This window comes from Macaca fascicularis, chromosome 7 (genome assembly GCF_037993035.2).
Source record: "Macaca fascicularis isolate 582-1 chromosome 7, T2T-MFA8v1.1".
Lineage (NCBI taxonomy): Eukaryota > Metazoa > Chordata > Mammalia > Primates > Cercopithecidae > Macaca > Macaca fascicularis.
The window spans coordinates 95,697,652-95,718,688 of NC_088381.1; positions in this window are offsets into that span (position 1 = coordinate 95,697,652).

The window sequence follows — 21,037 nt, forward strand, 5'->3', positions numbered from 1 at the left end:
GATTTCATCACACTATCGAGAATGGCACAGAATTTAAAACTCATGAATTGTTTATTTTGGGAAATTTCTATTTAATATTTTCGGACCGTGGTTGACAGGAATTAAAACTGTGAAAAATGAAACCATAGGTAAGGAAAACTACTGTGTAGGTACCTTTTTTAATTAAAAAGTTTATGTTATTCATTTTTAAATACACTTATTGTAGATTTAAGGTATACAACATGATGTTATGGGAGATAGATGATAAATACATGATGATTGATACATAGATAGATAGATAGATACATAGATACATAGATAGAATAGATAGATGATAGATAGTAAAAAGATTACTATAACAAATTAACATATCTATTACTTCAAACACCATAGGAAATGAAAGCAAATACGGATATCTTATAGGCACACTATCTAACAACAGAATTAGAAGTGTATTCTTAATAGCTCATCACTTCCTCGAGTTAAGATGTGTGGTATGTAAATTCATGTGCCATCTTCCTTAAAGCACATATTTTTGTGTGTGCCTGAATCACCAATAACACAGTTCAAAATAGGATCTTTTACATTGAAAGAACATTATGCTTCGTTACTATGGAAACTATCTGCTCTTCCTGAAAAGCTTTCACAGTCCTGGTTTCTCTTTTTCTCTCTGCATGTTTTACCCCTCAAGTTCCTTAGCTGCCACTTCGTGTCTGCCTTTGCTCTGACTTTGATTGAGTGGAGTTTTATGACCTTCATACTCCTAGTATAATCATTTATTTGTTCTAAAATTTTGATTTCTTATCCAAGAAAAGAAGTTTAAATAATCAGGTGTCATTTTACTTCTATTATATCTTTAATTTTTAGATGGCAAGTTGTCACAATATAAACAAATCTTATAGAGGAATAAATATTTAAGTAAATGGAATTATTTCTAGTCATTGTGCAGATTATATGATCACTTTTCATTTTAATTTACAGCTATGAGGGAACGTTAATCAGAGCCCTAAGCTCAATCAACAAGGCTGCTGAAATCCATGATTTTTCCCTACGGGTTCGGCAACTGATATAAATACTGCCATAAGTTGTGCCAATGAAGCTCTTAAAGGATTTAAGGCACTTCAAGTATTAACACCTGAGAATGCTTCAGTTGACTGTTGCATCTGTAAAAACACAGCTAACTTGTGAGTAACATGACAGCTACATGTCCATCAAGATTTTTAGAAAGATCATGAATCTGCTACCCTCCTATCTTGTACAATATTACTAGTCTTTTTGAAATATGTGATTATATTTTGAATTTCAAGTTCCTTTTTAGTTAGAAATTAGTCAATGATATACAAATAGTGAAATATTAGCCGGGCGTGGTGGCTCACACCTGTAATGCCAGCGCTTTAGGAGGCCAAGGTGGGTGGATCACGAGGTCAGGAGATGGAGAACATCTTGGCTAACAAGGTGAAACCCCGTCTCTACTAAAAATACAAAAAAAAAAAAAAAAAAGATTAGCTGGGCGTGGTGGCGGGAGCCTGTAGTCCCAGCTACTAGGGAGGCTGAGGCAGGAGAATGGCGTGAACCCGGAGGCGGAGCTTGCAGTGAGCCGAGATTGCGCCACTGCACTCCAGCCTGGGTGACAGAGCGAGATTCCATCTCAAAACACACACACACACACACACACACACACACACACACGTAAATAGTGGAATGTTTATAAAGGTAAGGTAGGGAGTGCCAATACTCCATATTTAAATAGAGTTGTATTATGCCTTTTAATTATTTATACAAACACATTTTTTTGTATGTTGAATTGTTTGGAACACTACAGACTGACTTTTGGTACTTTTGATGATAATTTTATGTGCCAATTTAGCTAGCCTATGGTGCTAAGTTGTTTGGCCAAATACCAATCCTGATGTTTCTGTGAAGATATCTCGTAGAGTGATTAACATTTATAATTACTGTACTTTAAGTAAAAGAGATTATTCTAAATAATGTGAGTGAGCATTATCCAATCAAGACTCAAAAGCTAAACCTTAGGTATCCAGTAGAGGAAATTCTGTCTCAAAACTGTAACACAGCTGTCCTACCTGACTTTCTGATTTGCTGACCATCCGTATAGATTTCAGACTTATCAGTCCTCACAATGTCATTTGCTAATTTCTTAAAATAAATCTCTTTCCATATGTATTTTTATCCCATTGTTTCAGTTTTTTGAGAGAACTGGTAAAGGAAAATAATTCTGACACTTACTAAAATGATAATGAAGATTTTATTCAAGACTATTGCAATAGAGGTATTAAAACGTGGGAGAGAGATTGGGCTCACCTCTGAATACAACAAGCATAAGTGTAAATTTAAAGCCAAGGATCAGGATGTGGGGTTGTGTGGGTTGAAATTACCAATAGAAGACATGAAAGGTAGGGGGATTCTTGCTAAGCCTACTTAACCAGATTCTTGCTGAATGCAATCTAGGGTGGTCAGAAATCAAGGGTTGAGGATGAGGAATTTAATCGGGTATCAAGGGTGATCAGATATCAAGGGTGAGAAGATTCTCCTCACACTGACTTTAACAGGATTTTTGCCAAAATTGGACATGGCAAGGACAGACAGAGAAAGCCAAAGTCAAAGTCTAGTACAAAAAAGAACTCATAGGAACCTAAATAAAGTTTGGTCAAGAGAGGGGTTTTGTCAGAACCATGAATAATACAGCTGGTGCTCTTCCCAAAAAATATTTGCTGCTATGCATTTAAAAAAATTAACACATTTCAGCCACATTTTCTGGAAAAGCATGAAGCATGACATAAAATATAAATCTTAATTTTTTTTTTTTTTTTAAGAGACGGAATATCGCTGTGTTGCCCAGGTTGGTCTCAAACTCCTGGACTCAAGCGATTCTTCTGCCTCAGCCTCCCACAGTGCTGGGATTAGAGGTGTGAGCCACTGTACCCAGCAATATAAATATTATTTTAACAGTTTGTATGCATGCACTAAGGTTTGAGAAGCCCAACTTTTCTATAAATAATTGGCTAAACATAGAAACATGTTTGGATTCATGGAAATAAAGACTTGCCTGAAAAGAGCAGAAATTTAGTATCTATGAGGGTAAATCTACTATAATTGTATTCATTTTACAGCAGATTATATTTTAAATATATTGACTGAGTTGTAAACTTACTGTGTAGAACGGTAACCTGTGTTCTTATTATATTAAACAATAAAATTCTATATTATTAAATATTTCTTTAAGTGGCAGCAGCTGGCTTACTGCTACATAAAATGCAATCCCAGCTACACCCATTATTTTGAAATTCCTACAATTTGAACTGAAAATAAAAGCAGATAAAACTTTATTAGCAAATACACAAAAATGTATTCACTTATAATTATGGCCACATAATTCTAACAAATGGTTTAATTTATATAAACACCACGTCAGTAAGGTTGCAGCTATAAATACTCATTTTTGCACTACTATTTATAACAATGAACAATTTCTACTATCAAGATGAAGAGGTAATAATAGTGTCAAGGGATTCTATGTAAATGAATCTCATGGGCATTATAAGCACACATAATAGAAATGACTTTCTCACCTGGTAAATGACTTTCTAAAAGGCCAGTGGTGGCACAAAATTCAATTACTGCAAATCTGTGAGTTTCTTTTCTCTCTCCTAGTTAGTATGTCATTTTTGTTTCCTTGATAATGGAAATTATTTTTAAATTAGTAATGGAAAAAATATAGATAGCTGATATAAATGAGATAGAATATATCTTATTATATTGCAAATTTGTCGCTATCCTTTGAAGTGATAAAGGTTATTCCCAAGACAACAAATGACCAAAAAGCTTTATGTATGTTTATTATGTTATGTTTTGAAGCAGTAGATGAATAGATGAATTTTCTGTTAGTCTGATACATTTCTGTGTAGAATCCTAAAAATTTGCTAAAAAAAAAGAAGTCTTTATAAGGGATATGCAATAAAGTCGCTGTCTGCAGAATTTAAAGTATAAAACAGACTACTGTGAAAAACTCCATTAAAAAAAACCCTAAAAATTCATTCGTCTTTATACTATAAAAAAAGTGAATGCATTTAATATGTTAAATGCATTTTACTGTGCTTTGTATTTTATCTGAAAACCCCAGATTGGCTGCAAAATGTCTCGTCTGACGGCAAATAGAAGTCATGAATAGTCATTAAAAAGAAACTTTTTCATTAGATTTAGAAAAACAGTTCAAGACTAACACTTAAAGTGTCTGATCAAGAACTGTAAGGTTTACCCTATGGATAATGAAAAACTGTTAATGGTATTCGAATTGGGTTGAGAATGGAGTCACTATCAGACCAATCATTTAGAGAATTAGAAATACTGTAAAACACTCCTTAGGCCTTTTCTGAAATTGCCTGTATGAGTTTCTTACTGTTGCCATACAAATTACAAAAGCTCATTGACTTAAAATAGCATCCATTTATAACAGCACAGTTCCGTAACTCAGAAATCTGAAACAGATCTCACCAAAATCAAGATTGTCACAGGGCTGAATCCTTACTAGAGGTTCTGAGAAAGAACAACTCTTTTAGGTTGTTAGCTAAATTCAGTACTTTACATTTATAAGACTGTGGTCCCCATTTCCTCACTTTCTGTCAATCAGAAACCGCATTCACAAGAAGCTTCTTTCAGGTGTTTGCACATGGGCTCTGCATTACAGAGGCATGTGAAATCCTTTTCATGCATAGAATCATCTTGACTTTTCATTCTACAGCAAACACTTCCAAAGAAAGTCTAACTCACTTGAAGACCAAGGAAATTTTCTTCCATGAATTTAACATGAAGAGTAAAGAAAAATTCTAGTGTTCATGGTTATAAAGCCACTCAACTGGGTAAGTTAAATATGTATGAAATACAAATATTGTTATAATAGGTATTTTAAAACATCTAGCCATATGCTGAACTTGGTCTCAATGTTATTTAGTAGAAAAATGCAGAGGAGTTAATAAGTATATATATGAACAGAATAAACAAAAAGAACAAATCTGGAGGCATCACACTACCTGATTTCGAGCTCTACTATAAAGCCATAGTCACTAAAATAGCATTGTAATGGTATAAAAATAGGCACATAGACCAAAGGAACAGAATAGAAAACCCAAGAGTAAACCAAATACTTACAGTCAACTGATTTTCAACAAAGCAAACAGAACAGAAAATAGGGAAAATACACCCTTTTCAACAAATGGTGCTGGGATAATTGGTTAGCCACAAGTAGGAGAATGAAACTGGATCCTCATCTCTCACCTTATAAAAAATCAACTCAAGATGGATTAAGTACTTAAATCTAAGACCTGAAGCTATAAAAATTCTAGAAGACAAGATTGGAAAACCCGTTCTAGATATTGGCTTAAGCAAGGATTTCATGACCAAGAACCCAAAAGCAAATGCAATAAAAACAAACATAGTTGGGGCTTAAACTAAAAAGCTTTTGCATGGAAAAAGGAATAGTCAGCAGAGTAAAGAGACAACCCATATAGTGAGAGAAAATCTTCACAATCTATACAGCTGACAAAGAACTAATATCCAGAATCTACAAAAAACTCAAATCAGTAAGAAAAAACAATCCCATCAAAAAGTGGACTAAGGACATGAATAGATAATTCTCAAAAGAAGATAAACAAATGGCCAATAAATATGTGAAAAAAATGCTCAACATCACTAATGATCAGGGAAATGCAAATCAAAACCACAATGCGATACCAACTTACTTCTGCAAGAATGACCATGATCAAAATATCAAAAAACAGTAGATGTTGGCATGGATGTGGTGACCAGGAAATACTTCGACACTGCTGGTGGGAATGTAAACTAGTACAGCCACTATGGAAGGCAGTGTGGAGATTCCTTAAAAAACTAAAAGTAGAACTACTATTTGATCCAGCTGTCCCACTACTGGATATCTACCTGGAGGAAAAGAAGTCATTATATGAAAAAGATACTTGCACATGCATGTTTATAGCAGCACAATTCACAATTGCAAAATTGTAGAACCAACACAAATGCTCATCAACCAATGAGTGGAAACTGTGGTGTGTGGTGTGTATATATATATTATATAATATATATAAACAATGGAATACTAATTAGGCATAAAAATGAATTAGCAGCAGTGACCTTGGAAATTATTATTCTTTTTTCTGTATCTGTATTCTATATTTTATTTCATTTGCACTTTTCTTTTGCTGTATCAATATCACAGTTTCTTACAGCATTTGGTTTTTAAATTTTTATTTATTTATTTATTTATTTATTTATTTATTTATTTATTATTATTATACTTTAAGTTGTAGGGTACATGTGCATAACGTGCAGGTTTGTTACATATGTATACTTGTGCCATGTTGGTGTGCTGCACCCATCAACTCGTCATTTACATCAGGTATAACTCCCAGTGCAATCCCTCCCCCCTCCCCCCTCAACATGATAGGCCCCGGTGTGTGATGTTCCCCTTCCTGAGTCCAAGTGATCTCATTGTTCAGTTCCCACCTATGAGTGAGAACATGCGGTGTTTGGTTTTCTGTTCTTGTGATAGTTTGCTAAGAATGATGGTTTCCAGCTGCATCCCTGTCCCTACAAAGGACACAAACTCATCGTTTTTTATCGCTGCATAGTATTCCATGGTGTATATGTGCCACATTTTCTTAATCCAATCTGTCACTGATGGACATTTGGGTTGATTCCAAGTCTTTGCTATTGTGAATAGTGCTGCAATAAACATACGTGTGCATGTTTCTTTATAGCAGCATAATTTATAATCTTTTGGGTATATACCCAGTAATGGGATGGCTGGGTCATATGGTACATCTAGTTCTAGATCCTTGAGGAATCGCCATACTGTTTTCCATAATGGTTGAACTAGTTTACAATGCCACCAACAGTGTAAAAGTGTTCCTATTTCTCCACATCCTCTCCAGCACCTGTTGTTTCCTGACTTTTTAATGATCGCCATTCTAACTGGTGTGAGATGGTATCTCATTGTGGTTTTGATTTGCATTTCTCTGATGGCCAGTGATGATGAGCATTTTTTCATGTGTCTGTTGGCTGTATGAATGTCTTCTTTTGAGAAATTTCTGTTCATATCCTTTGCCCACTTTTTGATGGGTTTGTTTGTTTTTTTCTTGTAAATTTGTTGGAGTTGTTTGTAGGTTCTGGATATTAGCCCTTTGTCAGATGAGTAGATTGCAAAAATTTTCTCCCATTCTGTAGGTTGCCTGTTCACTCTGATGGTAGTTTCTTTTGCTGTGCAGAAGCTCTTTAGTTTAATGAGATCCAAAAGCAACGGCAGCAAAAGCCAAAATTGACAAATGGGAAATTATTATTCTAAGTGAAGTAACTCAGGAATTGAAAATCAAACATCATATGTTCTTATTGATACGTGGGAGCTAAGGTATGAGGAGGCAAAGGCATAAGACTGATACAATAGACTTTGGGGATTTGTGGGGAAGGTTAGGAGGTGGGGGTGAAGAATAAAAGACTACAAATATGATGCAGTGTATACTGCTAGGGTAATGGGTGCACCAAAATCTCATAAATCACTACTAAGGAATTTAGTCATGTAACCAAATACTACCTATACCTCAATAACTTAAGGAAAAAGAAAAAAGAAATAATTAGTGTAATTTTTCTTGGACAGTAGTAGGGAGAGGAATGGGGAAAAGAGAATTAAATGAAATATCAAATAATTTTATAACATGTTTATACAGAAGGTGATTTTTCTTCTTCTAAAATTAACCCCTTTACACACTGTATTAGTTCTCACGCTGCTATGAGGAAATACCCAGGGCTGGGTAATTTATAAAGTAAAGAGGTTTAATTGACTCACAGTTCTGCATGGCTGGGAGGCCTCAGGAAACTTACAATTATGGCAGAAGGCACATCTTCACAGGAGAGCAGGAGAGAAAATGAGCACAAGCTTGGGAAATGTCAAACGCTTATAAAATCATCAGATCTCATGAGACTCACTCATTATGATGAGAACAGCATAGGGAACCCCCCCCCCCCACCCCACAGCCCCTGCTCCACCTGGTCCTGTCCTTGACACATGGGAATTATTACAATTCAAAGTGAGATTTAGGTGGGGACACAGAACCAATCTGTATCACACCACCACACATATACATAAACACATTAATATGCACATACATAAACCTACAGAAGTTATAAGAAATTATGCTTATTTGTTGTTTGAATCTATTGCAGATGGATAGGTGTAGAAATCCATATACTTTATGAAAACCAAATCAAATGTAAATGGAAGTAGGTATGGATAGAGGACATGTATGTCTAGACAGACAATATTTCTGAATCTAAATTTTTGTGAAATCCTTATGCCCATATGTTTTCAAAAATGACATCGTTCTGAAAAAGGTGGCATATTAGCTGTAGTTAAGGATAAACAACTTACAATAAGCCCGAAATGTTGATAATCATATGGGAAAATACTGAATCAGAAACAGGAAAAAATTATCCTTTTAGAAAAAGAGGAACATGTCTTCCAGTGGAGGAAAATGGGTTTCAAATACATTGTATGCCTTTTTGTATGCATGCATGCATGCTGAGTTGTGCATATATAAGTGCTTTTTTACTCTACAGATGTACTTAATACATTGAAGTACTGAATTTTGTCATTATCAAGCAGAATGAAAGAATATCAGAATTCTAGGAATAATATCAAGATTCAAATCTGAAAGGCATTGAGTATCCAAGGGCAATATTTTCAGGTGCCTAAACTTATGCCAATATAAATGTCAAGGGAACTAGAAAGATTATACACAATCAGATCCAATGCACAAAGATCATAACAAAAACAGGAATTGTGACATCAGTCTTTATTTTAAAATAAGGTTATCTAGTCAATGAATTTGAAAAAAATATATATCAAATATTCTTTATCCATTTGTTCTTTGATGGGCATTTAGGCTGGTTCCATATTTTTGCAATTGTGAATTGTGCTGCTATAAATATGCATATGCATATATTTTTTACATATAAACACTTCTCCTTTGGGTAGATACTCAGAAGCGGAATTGCTGGATTGAATGGTAGTTATACTTTTAGTTCTTTAAGTAATCTCCACACTGTTTTCCACAGTGGTTTTACTATTTACATTCCCACTAGCAGTGTAAAAGTGTTCCCTTTCCACCACATCCATGCCAACATATTATTATTATTGTTTAAATTATGGCCATTTTTGCAGGAGTGACATGGTATCTAGCTGTGGTTTTAACTTGCATTTGCCTGATAATTAGTGATGTTGAGCATGTTTGTTGGTCATTTGTATATCTTCTTTTAAGAGTTGTGAATTGAGACAACTTTTCTTCTTTTGAGATTTTTTATGTTTGTTGACCATTTGTATATCTTCTTTTGAGAGTTGCCAATTCATGTCCTGTGCCCACTTTTTGATGGGATTGTTTGTTTTGTTTTGTTGCTGATTTGTTTGAGTTCCTTGTAGATTGTGGGCATTAGTCCTTTGTCTGATGCACAGTTTGCAAATATGTTTTCCCATTCTGTGTGTTGTCTGTTTACTCCGATGATGATGATGATGATGATGATTATTATTTGCTGTACAGAAGATTTTTAGTTTAATTAGGTCCCATCTTTTTATTTTTGCTTTTGCTGTATTTGCTTTTGGATTTTTAGTCATGAAGTCTTTGCCTAAGGCAATGTCTAGAAGGGCTTTTAGGATGTTATCTTCTAGATTTTTTATTGTTTCAGGTCTTGTATTTGAGTCTGTGGTCCATCTTGAGATGTAATACTACTCAGCAATAAAAAGGAATTAAATAATAGCATTTGCAGCAACCTGAATGGAGTTGGAGACTATTATTCTAAGTGAAGTAATTCAAGAATGGAAAACCAAACATCATATGTTCTCATTTACAAGTGGGAGTTAAGGTATGATTACACAAAGACAAAATAATGATATCATTGATCTTGGGGACTCAGGACGGAAGGGTGAGAGGGGGGTAAGGGATAAAAGACTGCACATTGGGTACAGTGTACACTACTTAGGTGGTGGGTGTACCAAAATATCAGAAATTACCACGAAAGAACAAAGAACTTCTCCATGTAATAAAAAACCACCTATTCCACAAAAAACTATTGAAATAAAATAAAATAAATAATAACAATAAAAAAAGAAGTATGAGAATTCACTTTAACCTAAGAAAATTCTTCACAGTGTCATATTCATACAGAAATCATTATCCGAATATATATGAAATATATTGTTTTATTTTGAATGAAAAATGGATTTTCTTAGATAATCGATACACCGGTTTCCTAAAAGGATAAATAATCCTTCTCAATAGATGAGTAGTTTGCTGTCAAGAAAAGCTTTCTTTTTAATATAAAATAAATCTCCATGGATATTTAGCACTAATTTGAAAGTTACAACAATTGGAAGTGATGGCAAACTGATGATTATCCACTTTGTTTATTAAAATTATTTAATAAATGACATGAAAAAAAGACTGATACATAAAAGCTTAAATCTTAGAGTTAGCTTGGCCCTTATTCATTTTATCTAACGTTCTATCGATGGAACAATTTTCTCTACAATGTCTTTGAAGCCTTTTTATTTCTTTATTTTCTCTCACTGATTTCAGTTCCTTGAAAGCAATGCTTAGAGAAAACCATTTCTGAATTATGTTGATAATGCTTCTCTGTCAGTATGTCATTTAAAATAGTGCCCCAGGTATGGGGTGTGATATTGCAGACACTGTCTGAGGAGTACAGATTTCAGTTATTACTTCACATGACACACAGTATTGTTCCATTAATTTTAATAGAAAACATTATTTACAGTTACAACTACCTTTCAAGCTGACTAGATCATGTTAAATAGGAGCCTTTTTCATTTTCCTGACTCCTTCAAGAGTGCAGGTGTTGTAGTTTTGAAAAGAGTTCTAAGCTACAGAATTTCCAATTGTGAATAATAGTGGAAAAATAAATGACTCTCATGGCATTTGGGGAGAAAATTGGAACAAAAATGATTGGCAGTTAAATGCAATGTGGTGTGAAAGAAAAAAGAGTAATATTTCTATTAATAATAATTTTCTGTATTTCTATTAATGAAGACAAATATATTCACTTTTACATATTTATTTCTATCCAGCCAAGTGATCAAATGCCAAAGGTAATATTTACTTACTTACTTATTATTTTTATTTTTATTTCCATAGGTTTTGGAGGAACAGGTGGTGTTCAGTTGCATGAATAAGTTCCTTAGTGGTGGTTTCTGAGATTTTGGAGCACCCATCACCTAATCAGTATACATGGTACCCAATTTGCAGTCTTTTATCCTTTACCCCCCAACACACATACTTGCCCCTGAGTCCCCTAAGTCCATTGTATCATTATTATGCCTTTGCATCCTCATAGCTTAGCTCCCATTTATTGGTGAGAACATACAATGTTTAGTTTTCCATTCCTGAGTTACGTCAACTTAGAATAATGGCCTCCAATTCCAAACAGGTCTCGTCAATGCCATTTTTTTATTCCCTTTTATGGTGGAGTAGTATTTCATGGTGTATGTATACCACAATTTCTTTATCCACTCATTGATTGATGGGCATTTGGGCTGATCGCATATTTTTGCAATTGCGAATTGTGCTGCTATAAACATCCATGTGCAAGTATCGTTTTTGTATTAATATAATGACTTCTTTTCCTCTGGGTAGATAGATACCCAGTAGTGGGATTGCTGGATCAAATGGTAGTTCTGCTTTTAGTTCTTTAAGGAATCTCCACACTGTTTTCCATAGTGGTTGTACTAGTTTACATTCCCAGTAGTAGTGTAAAAGTGGTCCCTTTTCACCACATCCCCACCAACATCCATTATTTTTTTTCATTTTTTGATGATAGCCATTCCAGTGGGAATAAGGTGGTATTCCATTGTGGTTTTGATTTGCATTTCCCTGATCACTAGTGATGCTGACCATTTTTTTGCTATGCTTTTGGCTATTTGTAAATCTTCTTTTGAGAATTGTCTATTCATGTTCTTAGGCCATTTTTTGATGGAATCGTTTGTTTTTCCTGGATATTTGTCCTATGTTTGATGTATAGATTACAAAGATTTTTCTCCCACTTTGTAGATAGTTTGTTTACTCTGCTGATTTTTTCTTTTGCTATTCAGAAGCTTTTTAGTTTAATTCCAACTATTGATTGTTTCTTTGTTACATTTGCTTTTAGGTTGTTGGTCATGAAGTTTTTGCCTAAACCAATATCTAGAAGGGTTTTTCAAATGTTATCTTCTAGAATTTTTATGATTTCATGTCTTAGATTTACTTCCTTGATCCAGGTTGAGCTGATTTTTGTATAAGGGAGAGATGAAGATCCAATTTCCTTCCTCTACATGTGGTTTGTCAGTTGTCTCAGTAACATTTGTTGAATAGGGTGTTCTTCCCCACTTTATGGTTTTGTTTGCTTTGTTGAAGATCAGTTGACTGTAAGTATTCAGGTTTATTTCTATGTTCTCTATTCTGTTCCATTGGTCCATGTGCCTGTTTTTATACTAGTACCATGCTGTTTTGGTGACTGTGGCCTTATAGTATAATGTGAAGTCACGTAATGTGATGCCTCCAGATTTGTTCTTTTTGCTTAATCTTGCTTTGGTTATGTGGGCTCTGTTTTTGGTTCTATATGAATTTTAGGATTGTTTTTTCCAGTTCTTTAAGGAATGATGCTGGTATTTTAATGGGAATTGTATTGAATTTGCAGATTGCTTTTGGCAGCATGGTCATTTTCACGATATTGATTCTACCCACCCATGAACATAAGATGTGTTTCCATTTGTTTGTGTTGTCTATGGTTTCTTTCAGCACTGTTTTATAGTTTTTCTTGTAGAGTTATTTCACCTCCTTGCTTAGGTATATTCATAAGTGTCTTTCTTTCTTTCTTTCTTTCTTTCTTTCTTTCTTTCTTTCTTTCTTTCTTTCTTTCTTTCTTTCTTTCTTTCTTTCTTTCCTTCCTTCCTTCCTTCCTTCCTTCCTTCCTTCCTTCCTTCCTTCCTTCCTTCCTTCCTTCCTTCCCTCCCTCCCTCCCTCCCTCCCTCCCTCTCTTCCTTCCTTCCTTCCTTCCTTCTTTCCTTCCTTCCTTCCTTCCTTCCTTCCTTCCTTCCTTCCTTCCTTCCTTCCTTCCTTCCTTCCTTCCTTCCTTTTTATTTTTTTACTGCTATTGTAAAAGGGGTTGAGTTCTGGATTTGATTCTCCACTTGGCCACTGTTGGCATATAGTAGAGCTACTGATTTGTGTGCATTAATTTTGTATCCTGAAACATAGCTGAATTCATTTATCAGTTGTAGGAGGTTTTTGGATGAATCTTTAGGGTTTTCTAATTATACTGTCGTATTATCAGCATACAGTGACAGTTTAAATTCCTCTTTACCAATTGGATGCCCTTCATTTCTTTCTCTTGTGAAACTGGAGTAAACATTCATTTCAAATGGGAAATGGAAGTTATCCTTAAAAGAAGATATTGATTTAATTGGAATTTACTAAAATGTAGAAATTTGTTCAACAAGGAAATTTACTCATAAAATAAAAAGGCAAACAAATAATAAAAATAAAAAAATAAAAAAATAAAATGTTTGTTACATATAAATCAGTTAGAAGATGTTGATGTACATAGGAAAATGAACTGCTTCAAATCAATGACAAAGACATAAATAAAAATAGGGGGAAAATAGAGTTACCTTGAACGTAAGATATCCAAATGATCTAGAAAAAAATATTTAAAGGTACTTAACGTCACTAGCATAAAGAGAAATTCAAATTAAACCCAAAAGACATAATAGTTGATATAAAAAATAATGACAATAGTAATTGTCGGTAAGATCAGTATTAGAGCAATTAGAAATCTTATACATAATTGCTAGAAGTGCAATGCCTGCATTCACTTTGGAGAACAATTCAAAAATACCTGAAGCTAAATATATAGAAATTCCAGTTTTAGGTATAAACCCAAGAGAAGGAAGTGCATATTACCAAAAAAGGATACATTAAACAGGTAATACCAGCTTTATTCAAAATAGATAACAACTAGAAACAACAGAAATGCTCATCTAGTAGAAAATCAATAAATGGTAGTATTTTCATCTAATGGGATACTATATAGTAACAAAAGATGTACTAGTGATATAGGTGAGTATTTAAAAAATTATTTTGAGCAAAATAAACTAGACACTTTAGGTTATATTTCCATTTGTATGAAGTAACAGGAAACTAATCTGTAGTTTTAGAAGGGGTAACAATGGTTACTGAGAAGGGACACAAGAGAGTATCTGGGGTGTGTTAGAAATGTTAAATGTATTAGTCTCTGTGGTAGTATTTAGGTATGTGTCTAAGTGAAACACGTGGCTATACATTGATATGTATGCATATTATTTTATGTACATCTTATTTCATTTGAAAACAACTTAAAATACCCAGATTATGAATACTTTTATAAAAAAGGCAAATTCACAAATAACTTTGAATGGTCATCGTCTTAGAAAAATACAACACTTTGCAATAGAGGCTTATAGAAATGTGAGATTAAATTAGTTCTGTAAGTATTTGGTAACCAGATTCTTAATTTTAAAATGTTCCCCAGTGAAATTTTGGGAACCACGTGTTTTTCAACGGTGAATTCTCAACACAGTTTTTTAAATAAATAGAAACAGAGAGAATCTTATCTAAAACTTTTTGTGAGACCTACATTATCTTTATGTCAAAACCTGACAAAAATATCACAACATGGGACATTACTACACCATTCACACATTCTGAGTAGAGATCCCTTGAGATTATATACAAAAATGCAAAGCATGAGAGCAAACACATTTTAAAGATAGCATTTAATATGAAATATGAAGATTTAGAAAATTGTTATTCAAGTTCTTAGGTTAATGAATTAACCTAAAAAAGTGACTAGAAATTTGGACGTTGATGTATTAATTGCTGCAGATAAGAAGAAAGAGAGGGTGGGTGGAGAGAAGGAGACTTTGGATTTTGCCATTTTCCTGGATCAGTGGTTCAATCACAAAACTATTATCAAATTCACGTCCTTATATTTTAAATATACACATATTCATACACACCATACAAATATAATATTGTTTAGTGAGTGTTTTCAATTGCTGTAAATATCAAAAAATTGTGATATTTGCTCTCTTCACTCAACATTACATTTCCTAGGTACAGGGATTCAAACAGTTCTGGCTCATGGATTATAACTGCAGAATTATAAATATACAAGTAAACCAAGGTTTATTAACTATTCTATTAATTATGGGCACTTCACTTATATATAAAACACCTTTGCCCATGGCTCCTTATATTTTTTTTCTAGGACATATAATTAGATAAAAAGTTTCTTAGTTGTCATATATGTGTATAGGTATTACGGAGCTGATCTCCAAAAAGATTTTACCAATTGTCTTCATAACCAGCAGTAATTGAAAATTCATATTTTCTTATAAACAAACAAGTGATATTTTCATGTATACATGAGGATTAATGCAGATAGGAGTTTAAAAAAGAGAAATTGAGAGATTAAAGGTGTTAATAATGAGCATAAAACTCTATTCTGTGATGGGTGCTATAAAGATGAGAGAAAACATTAAATATGTCATATTTATGATATAAATATTAGTGTCATTTATATTATCAATTATTTTCTAGGCCTGAGGTAACAGCATTTAATAGAATGCACATTTCTGCCTTTATTGAGGTTATATTGTTTTCAGGAAGATATACCATAATCAAATAAATAGACAGTATAATTCCATTAATATATGTTTTAAAGAGAAATGAAACCAGATTTTTTAAAAAATAGAGATGGTTGAAGGAGATGGTAAAAGATGCAAGATGGTCATGTGAGATTGAGATATTTTACAAATAGGAAATAGAGATGAGTGATAGGCTTGTCCAGTAAGACATCTTTGAGGAAGAGATAACTTAATGTTATGAGTGTGCAAGCCATGTGGCTCCATGGGAGATAATCTAAAGAGAAGTAACAAAGTCAACAAAAGCTCTAAAACAAAAATGTGATTAATATGTTCAAGGTATGACAAAACATCCAGCATGGCTGGATTGGAATAAGCAGGGTAAAGGGTCATAGAAAATTAAGTTAAAGACTTTGGCAGAAGTCTGATGTTATAGGACCCTTTGGAAATGTTACTGACTTCAAATTTTATTCCAAGTATGACCCAAAATCATTAGAGAGTTGAAGGCAACTCATAATATATTCTCTTTTAAAGTATCTCATCTCCTAGGAAGTGAAGAATAAACTGTAGGGACACAGAGACACCAAGAGTAGAATTAAAGAGGTAAGGTTAGATGTTATTACTGTAGTCCAGGGGAAAAAATCATTTTGGCTTAGAAAAAATCAGAAATAGAAGATTTCTGATTGAATTAAAAAATATAGTTTGATGGTTAAAATATCTGATATTTGCTGAAAGATTGCCTTAAAAGTAGACAAAGAGAAAAATACAGGATGGATACTAGATTTTTGGCCTGAGCACCTGGGGTAAGGAAATGAAAATACCTGTTACTGGTTTACAATCCCACCAACAGTGTAAAAGTGTTCCTATTTCTCCACATCCTCTCCAGCACCTGTTGTTTCCTGACTTTTTAATGATCGCCATTCTAACTGGTGTGAGATGGTATCTCATTGTGGTTTTGATTTGCATTTCTCTGATGGCCAGTGATGATGAGCATTTTTTCATGTGTCTGTTGGCTGTATGAATGTCTTCTTCTGAGAAATGTCTGTTCATATCCTTTGCCCACTTTTTGATGGGGTTGTTTGTTTTTTTCTTGTAAATTTGTTGGAGTTCTTTGTAGGTTCTGGATATTAGCCCTTTGTCAGATGAGTAGATTGCAAAAATTTTCTCCCATTCTGTAGGTTGCCTGTTCACTCTGATGGTAGTTTCTTTTGCTGTGCAGAAGCTCTTTAGTTTAATGAGATCCCATTTGTCAATTTTGGCTTTTGCTGCCGTTGCTTTTGGTGTTTTAGACATGAAGTCTTTGCCCATGCCTATGTCCTGAATGGTACTACCTAGGTTTTCCTATAGGATTTTTATGGTATTAGGTCTAACATTTAAGTCTCTAATCCATCTTGAATTAATTTTCGTATAATAATAATAAGAGCTATTTATGACAAACCCACAGCCAATATCATACTGAATGGGCAAAAACTGGAAAAATTACCTTTGAAAACTGGCACAAGACAGGGATGCCCTCTCTCACCACTCCTATTCAACATAGCGTTGGAAGTTCTGGCTAGGGCAATTAGGCAAGAGAAAGAAATCAAGGGTATTCAGTTAGGAAAAGAAGAAGTCAAATTGTCCCTGTTTGCAGATGACATGATTGTATATTTAGAAAACCCCATTGTCTCAGCCCAAAATCTCCTTAAGCTGATAAGCAACTTCAGCAAAGTCTCAGGATACAAAATTAATGTGCAAAAATCACAAGCATTCTTATACACCAGTAACAGACAAACAGAGAGCCAAATCAGGAATGAACTTCCATTCACAATTGCTTCAAAGAGAATAAAATACCTAGGAATCCAACTTACAAGGGATGTAAAGGACTATTCAAGGACAACTACAAACCACTGCTCAGTGAAATAAAAGAGGACACAAACAAATGGAAGAACATACCATGCTCATGGATAGGAAGAATCAATATCGTGAAAATGGCCATACTGTCCAAGGTTATTTATAGATTCAATGCCATCCCCATCAAGCTACCAATGAGTTTCTTCACAGAATTGGAAAAAACTGCTTTAAAGTTCATATGGAACCCAAAAACAGCCCGCATCTCCAAGACAATCCCAAGTCAAAAGAACAAAGCTGGAGGCATCACGCTACCTGACTTCAAACTATACTACAAGGCTACAGTAACCAAAACAGCATGGTACTGGTACCAAAACAGAGATATAGACCAATGGAACAGAACAGAGACCTCAGAAATAATACCACACATCTACAGCCATCTGATCTTTGACAAACCTGAGAGAAACAAGAAATGGGGAAAGGATTCCCTATTTAATAAATGGTGCTGGGAAAATTGGCTAGCCATAAGTAGAAAGCTGAAACTGGATCCATGCCACTTTTCTTTCAAATGCTTCAGAACAGCAATATTTTCTAGAACTTGTTATATTAGGTAAGTAGAAATGAGTGGTGCAAGGAGATCCATTACAAGTTAGTAATAGATGCTGTGATGTGCTGCCCACTGTAGTGAATTCTTATCATTTTATGTCTCCTCACCATCCATTTGAATATAGGAATAACTTTCTATACTAGAAGCATGGGCTTAGTCATCCCTGACAAAATTTTCTGTTCTCCACTTCTTTCCATTTCTCAATGTGATTGATCAAATATCTACCTCATACAACGACCTTCTGGTGACTACCTTCATGTGGGATAACTAGATACAATGGACTGTTTTACCCCACTGACCCCAACACACTGCACAGACAGCACAGATACACCACAGCAACCAACTTTTGGTCACAGCACGATTCCATGGAACTCACAACTGCTCTAAATCTGCCTGTTAGAACTCCCCTTGGGAAATCTACCTAGGTAACACAATGGACCCCAGTAAAGGCCTGTGCCTATAGGTCCCTTACTCTCTCTTTTTTGCTCTGTATCTTCTGGTTGGGGAAGCATGTCCTGGACACCTCCCTCACCTTCCTTTTGGCTCTTCAAGGTGTGCTGCCCTCTTCTCTCTGTATTTGTAAATAATAAGCTGTTTTTATTATTTCATGTGTTTTGTTGGGTTGCCTCCTCTGTGTCTCACCTGACTGACACACCCAAATCTAAGTTCTTTCCCAGTCAGGGCTCTTCTAGGGAGTAGCTATGTTGGTACAAATAAACTGAACATAGGTGAGACAAGAGCCATTAGGTTGTCTGCCAGTGTGATTAACTTTTCTGTGAGAGGGACTCCTGGTCACACTTGTGCATTAGGCTGCCTGCCAAGATAAAAAGTATCTCATGAAAGACACTCTGTAAATATGCACAGTTCCTCCACAGGAACCCTATTACAGCATGTTTAGAGTTTATAGCCACTCTCCTGGGAGAGAGAACCCAAAACCAAAACACAACACCCAAATCTCTTATACCACTATTGGGAATGTGAATGAAAACTATTCTTAGCCAGAGTATTTTCTTTCTAAGGCCACATCCCCACCTTGGAGACAACTCACATTCAATCACTGGTTGATCCTAAGATTAAAAGCCACAGCCTCATTTACTCAGATGGAACATATCTAAGAATACTCTGGAATTGCCTGCATCATAGACCAAAATTTTTTCTTTGTCCAATCTGTCTCCATTTCCTCCCTCTCATGTGTTTATCTTGAGTTCATTCCTCAATAAGCTTCCTGCACACAAGTCTCTAACTCAGAGTTTGCTTTCCAGAAAAACTGATTTTAGATAACTAAGGAAGTATTTTGATATATATTTATTTCATGTATATATTTTAGTAACTATTAAACTAGTATCCCTTATTCTTTTTATCTTTATTTTTGTTTGTGTTTTTAATTTTTATTTTGTCTGGCTATCCTTGTTTGTCTGCTTTTTTCAAAGTAAATATTAAAATCAACTGGTAAAAATGTTTTAGTCTTATTCTTTCTAGACTTTATCAAATTACAAAGAATGGAGCTTTTAAAATTGACTTTTCCTATATAAAAGCATGATAATGATTTCCATTTATTCAAAATGTATTTAGTGCCTTCAGCAGTGTTTTAAAATGTGCTTTATATAGTTCTTTCAAATTTCTTGTTAAGTTTATTCCTAGGAATTTTATCTTTCCTGTTACTTCTTTAAATTGTAACACTTCTTTCATTAAAATAGTTTCTAAATAGCTGTTTTGAAACATACGTGGTGGTAACATATGTTTATTAATTTTGTACTTCTGTAACTAAGTGCATTTTATTATTGCTTAAGTCATTTTTAGTTTTTTTCCTTGAATTTTGTGATTATACCAAATACTTAATCATATCTATTGCAAATGGTAATAATTGTTACCTTCTTTTCCATTGTTATAATCCTAATATATTTCTCATCTGGAATACATGCTAACAGTGAAAATTTTCTTCCAATTCATGTATGCTTATTTTTCAGTACTTGAGGTGTCTTATAAAACACACTCACACAAGTCTTCAAATATAGCAATAAAAGTAACTCCCATGAACTTACCAAATGACTTGAGAATTAGGTCATTATTATTACATTAAATCTACTTGTTCAATTATTCCCTAAGAGACTCTGTAGCCTTCCAACAAATTTGTGTTTATTCTGGATTTTGAATGTCTCATTATCATTTCTCTTTGTTTCTTTGTCAAATGTATAAAATATGTGAGGAAATTTGTGAAACCTTAGAAATAATACTGTTAAACTTTGTATGTTTTTCTGCTGCTTGTTTTTATTCAGGCAATAATATCTTCTAATATTTTCTTTCATATTAGTAATCTATATAATGACATAAGTATAGCTTACGTATTTTCGCACCTATAAAGTAATTCATTGTATGACATTTTATTTATTGAATCTTACATCAAAGATTTAAGTTGTTCATAGTCGCTAGCTTTTATAAACAATACAGCTAAAGAGTTTGTACTTGTGCAAGTGCCCAAGAATCTCTCAGTAGGCTAAGCCTTGAAATTGAACTACTAAGCTATAAAGTATGTTTATATTTAATTTTAGTGGATAACATCTCATAACTTTCTAAAAATTGTTGGACCAATTTGTGATCTCCCCAGAAATATATGTGTCACTATAACTATATATTCACCCAAAACTTAGTAATATGAAACTTGCCAACTTTCTGTCAGTATGATCCATGTAAAGTCATAATGCATTGTAGTCGTTTTTGTATTTTAACAATCACTAATGAATTTGTACATCTTTACACATGGCTATGGACAATTGTCTTTTATATGAAAATACTACATGTTTTTTGTATACCTTTATATGGATTTCATTTATAAGACAACTTTAAACATTTTAGACATCTCTGTTTTCATA